Source organism: Orcinus orca, chromosome 3 (assembly GCF_937001465.1).
Source record: "Orcinus orca chromosome 3, mOrcOrc1.1, whole genome shotgun sequence".
Lineage (NCBI taxonomy): Eukaryota > Metazoa > Chordata > Mammalia > Artiodactyla > Delphinidae > Orcinus > Orcinus orca.
The window spans coordinates 143,450,968-143,461,986 of record NC_064561.1 but is presented as its reverse complement, the minus strand read 5'-3'; the positions used below and the strand labels follow the sequence as shown (position 1 = coordinate 143,461,986).

Here is an 11,019-nt window from a genome sequence, read left to right as displayed (position 1 = left end):
ATACATATAATTTCTGGGCTTTTGGTGACATAAAACTGTTACCATGGCATTTTTTGGCTTTCATAAGGAGGCACAAGGGAGGAAAAAGCAGAAAAGGAATACTAATTCTACATCAAGTCATTCATTTATTCATAGAAAGTACTTATTCATAGCAAGTAACCAGTATAAATAGTCCATACCACTAGAACAGCATGAGGTGTTCAAACCAAATTATGCATGTCAATGCCTTTCAGCTAAAGATCAGCAGGAACACATCTGTTGGGTTTATGACTTGTTGCAGGGAAACAGACCATGCAGCAGTAAGAGGGGGTTCCAAAGGAGTTGGAGGACTTGGGCTTGTGTTAGCTGACATGGGGAAGGCAAAGGAAACAGGGCTTGTGTTTGGATTGAAAGCTGTCAGGAAGAGGAGCAAATCTATGATTGGGCATCTTAATAAATCCTATCCAGGAAGAGGAAGTGCTAAGGTTATCACTGGAAAAGAGCAGCAGTCACTCAGATGAGCAAGAATAGGGGCGTGTTTGGTCATTTTTGTGATACGGACAATGTTCATAATTTGTCCACGTTAAGACATGACACAGAATGGTCTTTATGTTGATCCATCAAAGTCAACAGAGGGACCTTGTCTGAAGCTGATGTTCTGAGAAATTATTTACATTCAATTGGAGAACACATGGCTTATCTGTAAATGCCAGGTCAGTTCCTAACAACTGTGAAATGTAGCTGTAAGTGTCAGCCCAGTTTCCATATGTCAGGCTGCTTCTTTCATTCTTTTTTTTTTTTTTTTTTTTTGCGGTATGCGGGCCTCTCACTGTTGTGGCCTCTCCCGTTGCGGAGCACAGGCTCTGGACGCGCAGGCTCAGCGGTCATGGCTCACGGGCCCAGGCATTCCGCGGCATGTGGGATCTTCCCGGACCGGGGCACGAACCCACGTCCCCTGCATCGGCAGGCGGACTCTCAACCACTGCGCCACCAGGGAAGCCCTGCTTTTTTCATTCTTATGTATTAACATGCTCTATAATAGAATTTAGGTGCAGATAACAGGCACTGATCCATTTTAAGAGAATGAGAATTAATACAGGGAACTGGGTGCTTACAAAATTGTTGGATGAACTGAAGTAATGGTTCTGGGCTTAGAATCCAGGAACAACTTCAAGAATCACCCCACTGAACTGGTTCTCCAGGGGAGCTGCTAACCACTTAATTCCCCACCTTCCTGGTTGTAGCAATCGCCACTGAAGTCGTTCACTCCAAGAATATGTTAGCTTATGTACTCTTCAGAGATCAGGAAGCCATTGCTGCAACTTCTCAGCTTTGAAACCATGTCACATCTGCTCGGTGCATTCTAACTCATTTGAGCCCTGCCTCTTGGCTCTTACCATGCTGGTGACCAGAGCATGGGTACCTCTGCTACCTCGGCCATGGGACAATGCAACTCTTCTGCAGCCACCTTTGCCAACAGAAGCAGCACAAGTTGCAAACAGCCCATTCTCTCTATCACTTCCAATTTCCAGATCTCAAGTCAGCAATCTGATTGCCTGAATCAAATCATATCCAGAACTCTAGCTGCAAAGGTGTTGGGGTTAGTGTTTAGGTTTTCCCATTTTTGCAGTAGGAAGGCATATTGGAAGGAGGTTGCAATGGATATTGATTTCCAGGCCAGGTTATTCATCATAAGCCCTAACAGTAAAGAGACCTGGATCTAACCCTGATTCAGTCACTTATTTGCTATGTGAAGTTAGAAAAGCATCATTGCCTTTCTGGGTCTCAGTCTCCATGACCAAGTTAGAGTGGTTGATATCCAATTTTCTTTCGGATTCTAAAATTCTGTGGCTCTATTATAAATTATTATACATTATAAATATTTAAAATATTTTCTTAAATAGGCTCATTTTGAAAAGAATTTTCTGTACTTCTTTTTTACAAAGATTTTATTTTCCTCATGAATACTTGTAATAAAATAGGAAGTTCTCTAAGATGATTGGAGGGCCCAAGTGATTTTTACCTCTCAGTATTTTCACCCTCCCACATTGAGTAGGGTTGGCCCATGTAACAGGATATTGTGGAATTAACAGTGTGTAACCCAGGGTTAGATCATAAAAGTTGCATCTTCCACCTTGCTCTCTCTTGGATGACTCACTCTAGGGGAAGCCAGCTGTTATGTCATGAGGACACATAACCAGAACTGTGAGGAGATCAGGTGTTGAGGACTGAGGCCTCCTGACTACAGCCAGCATCAATTTGCCAGCCATATGAGTAGTCCCCCTGGGAAAGTGAATGTCTCAGCCCCAGTCGAGCCTTCAGATGACTGTAACCCTGGCTGACATGTTGACTGAAACCTCATGCAAAACTTTGAGCCAGAGCTACCCATTTAAGCCACTCTCAAATGCCTAACCCACAGAAACTGTGTGAGATAATAAATATTTAATGCCATTTGAAGCCACTAAGTTCTGGAGTTAACTGTTATGCAGCAACAGAAAACTAATATATTCCCCAATCAGTATGCAAAATAGCATAAGAATTACTGAATTTATTTCTTAATTTTCAACATCAAATTTCATTTTCTTCTCCTTTTCTCACATAAAGCTGGTAGCCTTTGAGATTATATCCCTAGGACACAGAAGCCATTGGGTGTGTAAATCAGGATTAAAACTAAGTAATTTTTTTCTGAAATTTTATAAAATGTAGTAATGGGTAGACAGGAAAAGAGCTTATTGTTAATACACTAAGTAGCAAATATTTTCTCAGGCAAAATGCCAGGCACTTGAAACTTATCACAGGACTAATATATTCTTTGGAAAATAAAGCTAATGAAAACATAATAGTTAAAATGACTCTTTCACAGCCATCCCAGTCAGCTCTGCAAAATGGCTTTTAATTAATGAAGGAACTATGCTGTGTCTATCAGTTAACAAACACTCCAATATGATAAAGAAAGATAAGAGTTGCCTGTTACTGAAATATTTTTTTGTTTTAAACTAAAAGGAATTAATCTAATTTCTTGCTGTTTATAATGGCTTAAAGTTTCATTGAACAAAGAATGTTCCAACAAAACTTACTCTATACTTTTTTTTTTTTTTTTTTTTTTTTTTTTGCGGTACGCGGGCCTCTCACTGTTGTGGCCTCTCCCGTTGCGGAGCACAGGCTCCGGACGCGCAGGCTCAGCGGCCATGGCTCACGGGCCCAGCCGCTCCGCGGCATGTGGGATCTTCACGGACCGGGGCACGAACCCGTGTCCCCTGCATCGGCAGGCGGACTCTCAACCACTGCGCCACCAGGGAAGCCCAAAACTTACTCTATACTTTTTTCACTGAGTTTATTTTTAATTAAGGCTCCCTTCTGAATTGTGCACCCATGTCTGGTAAGAACATAGTTTCTTACTTAGAGCAGTAATCTTCCGCTTATTATTAAAAATAAGAGTGCATGAGTTTTGGAGGATATATTAACTTGAAGTCTGAGTAACAAGTGCCACAAACCTTATATAAATCAGCGTGAGCAAAAAGAGTTTACCAGATAGTCACTGCATTCTCCTGGAATTCAAATCACAGCCAGGTCCCGAGAGAGCCGGAGCCTGGGGCACCGACAGAGCCAGGACTGGAAAGCCTCCAGTTCTTCCAGCCCCATCTCTGCTTCTCTGGGTGCCAGCTTTGTCCTGTGGCAGACTGGCTTTCTCTTTGTTGTGGAAAACACAGTTTTTGGCCATTGCCAAGTTTTATATTTTTCAGCTTCAGTCACTGGATACTTGTTCTCTGGTCTCAAATGCAAGTTCCCAGTGAATTCCAGACAGGATTGGGATCATATTGTTCAACATGGCTGCTCTTGTGGGAGGTGGGGAGGGAGGGAGATTTCCCAGAACAACGGCAGGCTGGAAAGACAACGCAATACAATATGTCCCATGTATCAGTTTCCTAGAGCTGCTGCAACAAAGCACCACAAACTAGGAGGCTTAAACATGAGAAGTTTATTGTCTTGCAGTTCTGGAGGCTAAAAGTCCGAGATCATGGTGTCGACAGAGTTGTTTTTTTTTTTTTTTACTTTTGGCCAAGCCGAGGGGCTTGTGGGATCTTAGTTCTCTGGCCAGGGATTGAACCTGGGCCCTAGCAGTGAAAGCGCTGAGTCCTAACCACTGGACCGCCAGGGAATTCCCCAGAGTTGGTTTTTTCTAAGGGCTATGAGAGAGAATCTGTTCCAGGCCTCTCTCCAACTTCAGGTAGTTTGCTGACAGTCTTTGGCATTCCTGGCTTGTACCAGTATCATCCTAATCTTGCCTTTATCTCCCTGTGTGTTCTGTGTCCAAATTTCCCCTTTTAATAAGGACACCAGTCATACTGGATTAGGGACCACCCTAATGGAATGACTTCATCTTAACTAATTCTATCTGCAGTGCCCCTTTTCTCAAGTAAGGTCACATTCTGAGGTACTGGGGGCTAGGACTTCCACATGTAACTTTTGGGGAGGAGGGAAAATTATTTAACCTATCACATTTCACTTAGGGCAGCATTTCATGTACAAGGTATCAGAGACCAAAGAATGGAAGCAAGAAGCAAGGACATAGAGAAGTAAACCTAGAATTGGGAAGCGCTTCAGATTTCATCTTTCAAGAGAGAGAAGTAACAAACCTGCACCCAGAGAAGGAAGTGGAGGATGTTTTGGTGGTGATGAGGTAAGGTTAGACTGGGAGGGATAGAGATTAATACGGAATACCTCATGCCTATAGTGACTCATTGGACACACCGACCTGCATGGATGGTCTTATCTTCTTTCTCAGGCTCACCATCCCTTCAGATCTCCAGTTGCCCAGGGTTGGAGTGGGGATTGATATAGGATGCCAGTGGAAACAAGTAGAACGAAGAGCCTAGCTTCTTCTCTGTCTAGTGAACATGAACAGGATTGGACAGTAGAGAGAGTTTGGAAAGAGGAAGAAAGTCAGGCTCAGCACCCTGATTTCCCCTCCTACCTCCACGGGGTGCAGTGAGGGGCTTGCAGTTTGGAGTTGAATGGTGGCAGTGAGTCTCTGCTCCACTTCCTCTCTTGGTCTCCTGAGATCTGAAGCCCTGCAGATGCCCCAGCTCCACCGAACACTTGGAGGGCAGCAAAGTAGCAGCAAGTGGCTTCTGGACCCAGGATGGCAGAGGAGACCATCAAGGTCCCTTGCAGACATCCATCTCCTTGCATTGCCATCCCAAGAGAAGAGAGGCGCGTCTCCACAGCAGCAGTACTAGTGGGTGCAGACCAGCCACGATGTCATAAGGGCCCCTGGTGAACCTAGCTCTATCCCAAAACAGGGGAGGAGAAGAGTCTTTCATTGACTGCATTTCTAGTCAGAAGAGGCAATTAAGGTACTGAATTGAGCTAAATTCAGTACCTGAAATTACTGTAAATGAACAGGATTAAGGTTCCCCTGTCAAAGTAGGAAATCAGAATCAGAGACATGATTGATTATAAATTCAATGACAAAGTTGCGCGTGCAAAAATGAATCTTCTTATTCTATTGTGATTTCATTATTTAGCACTTACTATGTGCCATGGAACAGCCTGAACACATTAATTTGCACCACAAATCAGTGGGTCTTACTATTCCCATATTACAGATAAAAAGACTAAGGCCTAGTGAAGTTGAGAAACTTGAACTAAAAACTAAGTGTGGGGGAATTGTATGGTATGCAAATTTTATCTCAATAAAGCTGTTACAAAATAAAATAAAATGAAAGAAGTCTGCTTGATAATAAAGCCTACATACCATATATACTAGGAAATATCTTGCTTAACTGGTAGCAAGAAAGTGGATTGTCCTCATTTACATTTTTCTTGTTTAGGAGAGTGTACGTATATTATCAATTTAGTTATAAAATGTTCCAAGGCCAGGGTCTGAAACAAAGTGATGTCAGTTCTGCCTTCCTGTATTCTGGGCGATGTGTCTTCCATGGAGGGTCATATTATCTCCTCAGAGCACAAAGGCCAGACCAAAGCCTGCTTTGCTTAAAGGGGAAATGGGAAAATTCACTATCTTGTTGGACGTTATTTAGATCCATCACTTTTTGAAACCATGCTTTATGCAATTTTGATGAAATCTTAATTTAATCCCTTAGCTGAAGTCGCCGGTACTTCTTTGAAGAGGGAATCATAGAATATACTAGGAGAACTCACTCTGTTTTCATATGCCACTAAAAGCAAATAAATTATCACCTTATTAGATTTATGAAAAAATATTCATACCGATTTTTTTCTGTCTTTTGTAAATTGACAAGCATGGTGACCCCTTTGTTTCATAATTTATGGTAATGGATTCAAGTTGTATCTCATTTTATTACATATTCTCTTAGAGAAATTACTTGATGTGGGCCTTCAAAATGGATACTTGTCGAAACGACAAATTTGAAAGCCTTGTGAGAGTTTTGTTCACAAGCCTTAAGAGGAACGAAGGCGATATTTCAAAGTCCTTTAATTATCTCAGATGATGTGATAAGGAAAATAATATGCTAAATGCCAAAGCAAAACCATACATTGGGATGAAGTCAGTTGTTACATATACAATGGATTCTTTTCTCTTGAAAACCGTGGTCTGGACACATTTCAGTAACTTTCTTCTTTAGACACAAGCAGTGAACCACAGAGAAACCATGAGGTCTGCAATTCTGCAGGGGGCACTTTCAAAATGCTGACTTGCTACCACGGAAGGTTGCCCAGGGTACAGAGCAAAGTGAAAAATGTAAATTGTCCAACAATGTGTACAGTGTAGACCATTCACAAGGGGAAAACAGATATGATATGGTATATTATGATTTGATACAATACTTCATTATAAACATAGAAAGGCAATTCTGAAAAGACCCCAAAGAAGCATTTAATACTTGTTGCCTTTGGAAAGAATAAATTGGGAATGATGGTATCTTTTACATATTATAGTTAAAAAGATTTTGTGGTAAAGATAAGGAATATTAAAATTAACAAGTAAAATAAAAATAAAACAAAAATAGAGAGTAGCCACTTCATAAAGAATAGCAGGCTGGGCAGGGGTGCTGGGTTTGTCCCTTGGAAGTGGACCCCAGAGCACATCACTTACTGAGGCACCAGCAATAGGTTGACTGCTCTCTGTCTGAACGTCATCATGTGCTGGTTGATCCCTATTGACCCTTTGTATTATCCACTGAGCCTCCAGGAGATGACAGCACACTGCACCCCTTCCATATCTGTCTACGTTTCTGACATAGTAATAACAGCACATATAAAAGACTAAGGATGATGCTGGTGGCTGTTGTTAGAATGTGCATCATAGCATTTCAGTAGATATTTAAGTTCACTAAAACTGAAAAAAAATCACAGGTAAGAACAATTTTTGATTCAAAAGAAAGAATATTGCAGTGTTGTGATAACCAACAAACAAAAAGCAGATTTTGGAAAAGTTAAGTTTTGACCTTCTCCTGAACCCACCATCCTGCTGATCTGGAATACTGAACACATGTATTCTAGGAGACTTGTAGAATGCTGTTTGATTTATTTTACTTCACTGTTTAAACTGTATGCTTTTATTTTTTAAAAAAAACTGCATATTCATATGGGAAAAGAAACATCTGTTTTCAAGACATTCTAAACTTTCTTATAAATGCCATTTCATCCTTGATATTCCACCTCCCTCCAGCTGTAGATTTTATATACTGGTTGAGAATAATAAATGGTGGTATATTTTAAAAAATCAGTGTTGATGGGTTCCAACATCAAATCAAAAGATGGGTATTTCCAGTGAAAGATTTCAAACATACTAAAAATAACACTTGATTTTATGTTTTAAAAAATAAAGTATAAGATTTTGAAAAAATTGGCAAAGAGTCAGGGATAGGCTGCAAAGTAGATATATCTTCAAGCAAATATCTCTTAACTGTGTATCTCCTAGTTGGGATGCTTTGCTCTGCTCTGATTTCTCAGATGAGACAGGTCCAGAGGGCAAGCTTCCTTTCCAAACTACAATAGAGAAAACCGGACTCTGGAGATGTGGCCTCGTTTCTATATTTCTATCCCTTAAGAATGCTATGTTTATTCCTACCCCAGGGCTTTTACACTTACTCTTCCTTCTGCTTGGAATGCTTTTTCCTAAGATCTGCAGGTAGCTGCCTTTGTTTCACCATGTAGGTCTGTGATAGGTAGAATAATCATCCCTAGTGATACCCATATCCTAATCCTCAGAACCTTACATAGCATAAGGGACTTTGCAGATGTGATTAAGGATCTTGAGATAAGAAGATTATCCTGGATTATTTTGGTGGATCCAAGGTAATCACAAGGGTTCTTTATAAGTGTAAGAGGGAGACAGGAGAGTGAGTGTCAAAATCAGAGATTTGAAGATGCTACTCTGCTGTCTGCTGGCTTTGCAGCTGCAGGATGAAGCCACAGTTAAGGAATGCAGGCATCTTCTAAAAGCTGAGAAAGGCAACTAGAGCCTTCAGAAGGAATGCTGCCCTGCTGACAACTTGGTTTTAGCCCAGTGAGACCTGTGTTGGACTTCTGACCTCCAGAATCATGAGATAATACATTTACGTTGTTGTTTTAAGTCATTAAGTTTCTGGTAATTTATTACAGCAACAATAGGAAACTAATACAAGGTCTTAACTCAAATGTCATCTCTTAGAGAGAACCTCTTCATACCCTAACTAACTAGTCACTCTCTACCACATTATCCTTGTTTAGCCTCTCCATAGTATTTACCAGTACCTGAAAATATTTTAGACAATAAGCACGTTAAAAAACACTTTTTCCTTCTATTGAACTCCTTAGGGACGGCACTTGCGCACCACTGTAGCCCCAGCACCTCGAATAACATCTAGCACGTTTTAGGTGCTTATGAAAATGCGTAATGCTCCTCCCTGTAGAGTCTTTCTTCCTCCTCCTTTTCTAGAATATACCTGCAGGAAGAGAAAAAAATAGTTTTTCATCTTAAATGTTTGTGTTTATTGCCAAACAAACCATTTTGAGCCACTTCTAAATTCCGGGTGGGAGTGAGAGTCCTCCTGATACCCTCCTCTCTCCTGCTTGCCTTGCTTCCCGAGATTGGGAATGAGTCAGGCCAAGCTAGTTATTCCAGAATTCCATCAGATTGTTCAAGCCAAGAAGAGGCTGAAATTTCAAGAGTCAGATCTCTGGTAAATTTCCTGAAGGACATAACTTGGGCCTGAGCTTGATATACTTCCTGATATGATATCATCGTTCATTTGTGACTTATTGGAAGCCCTCCATGGGCATGTATGGCAGAAGAAGTTGGCGGGTGGGGTGAGTGAGGCATTTGACAAATGCCTGCACTTGGCCCAGAGGGTCCTGCCTTCCTTGGCCACTGTGGACTTGTCCAGCCTCATCTTTACCCTCTCTTCTCCATGTAGGTTATGTTCTTAGGCTCCCTAGAATCCTTGCTGCTCCCTGGAAATGCTGTCCTTTCATGCCACATGTCTTCCTCATGCTGTGTCTGAGCCTGGAAGGTCTGTCTCCTTGTCCACACAGCAAACTCATGGTCTCCCTTCAGAGACAGATCTCCTCTTCTGTTCCCTGACACATCTATCCTGGGTAACCTGCATTGACTAACAGCTGTAACAGAGGTACGTAGGCATTGTTGCTGTCTTGTGCAGGAACACTGTCTAGTGCACTCTGGAATCCCTAATGCCTAGCACAGGGACTGACACGGTCATTTGCTGGAGGAAGGAATCTCTGGCCCGTATTAGACTGGACCAGGGCCATTCACCGTTCATCTCTGTATTTCAGAAAAATACAGAGTGGCCCAGAGTGCACTGAATACATGTTTAATGACTAGACTTGAGGTAAATGGTATGGGAAACTATTATTCTTAGCTTGTAAGATTCTTAGTTTGACACATAGCCGTCTAAAACTTTTCTCCACTTTACACGTAGTTGTGGCCAAATGACCAAGTTCTGGCCAATGAAATGTGAGCAGAAGTGTCATGTGGCAGCTTCTAGGAACTTTCATCAAGAGAAGGATGACATATGCCCTTTGACTCTTCTTTCGGTCCTGTCTCCCATCGTCCTGTCTGGAACATGGATGCCTCTAGTCATGCAGCGTCAAAATCCCAGTGCGGTATCCTGGGGCTAGTGATGGCAGGACACTATTGACACCCCCAGCCTGGGACAAAAGAAATGAGTGGTCATTGGCATCTTGAAGAAGAGGGTTGTGTGGAGAGGGCCATTCATCAAGAGCCATATCAGGGAGAGCATCAGTCAGCCTGCAGGGAGATAGCTAAGGGAGTAAATATCTGACCTCACTTTCCTCCATCCTCAAGTCAATGTTCCCCATAAACTGAACCAAGTGGAAATTTTAAGGCAAGGGAACCCATTGATGTGGGGACTCCAAGGGCACAGCAGGAGGAAGAGGGTGGAGAGAGGATTTGTCTGGGTAAACAGAAGATATTCAGCACACTTGGGTAGACTTGTTTTCTCATTTTATTTATTTATTTATTTATAAAATAATATTTGGAATTTATTTATTTATTTTTGGCTGCATTGGGTCTTCTTTGCTGTGCACAGGCTTTCTCTAGTTGCAGCGAGTGGGGGCTACTCTTTGTTATGGTGCACGGGCTTCTTATTGCGGTGGCTTCTCTTGTTGTGGAGCACGGGCTCTAGGCGCGTGGGCTTCAGTAGTTGTGGCACAAGGGCTCAGTAGTTGTGGCTCGCGGGCCCTAGAGCACAATACAGTAGTTGTGGCTCACGGGCTTCGTTGCTCTGCGGCATGTGGGATCTTCCCGGACCAGGGCTCGAACCTGTGTCTCCTGCATTGGCAGGCGGATTCTTAACCACTGCACCACCAGGGAAGTCCTTGTTTTCTCATTTTAAAAACAAGGAAATAAGATGAAAACAATTTCTACTTTTCTTTCTGGTTGTTATATTCTGAGTGGATTTTCTGCATTAACTGGTTTCACTTTCTCAGTCCTTTATGCTGGGCTACAGGGCAATAGCAGTCAAGCACTCCAGAGTATCAGATATTACAGACCAATGTCCCAACTCAAAATCATATTAGTTGGTAAAGAAT

The 11,019-nt window shown here is 42.0% G+C and overlaps 1 long non-coding RNA gene across 1 annotated transcript; it reads left to right on the top strand.

Annotated features, from left to right (window-relative positions):
- The first annotated feature begins 767 nt into the window (after positions 1-767).
- Positions 768-10,642, top strand: LOC125963785 (uncharacterized). The gene is made up of 3 exons (XR_007476178.1): positions 768-3,358; positions 4,511-4,660; positions 9,366-10,642. It is a non-coding gene; the product is annotated as an uncharacterized LOC125963785 (long non-coding RNA).
- Positions 10,643-11,019: the final 377 nt, after the last annotated feature.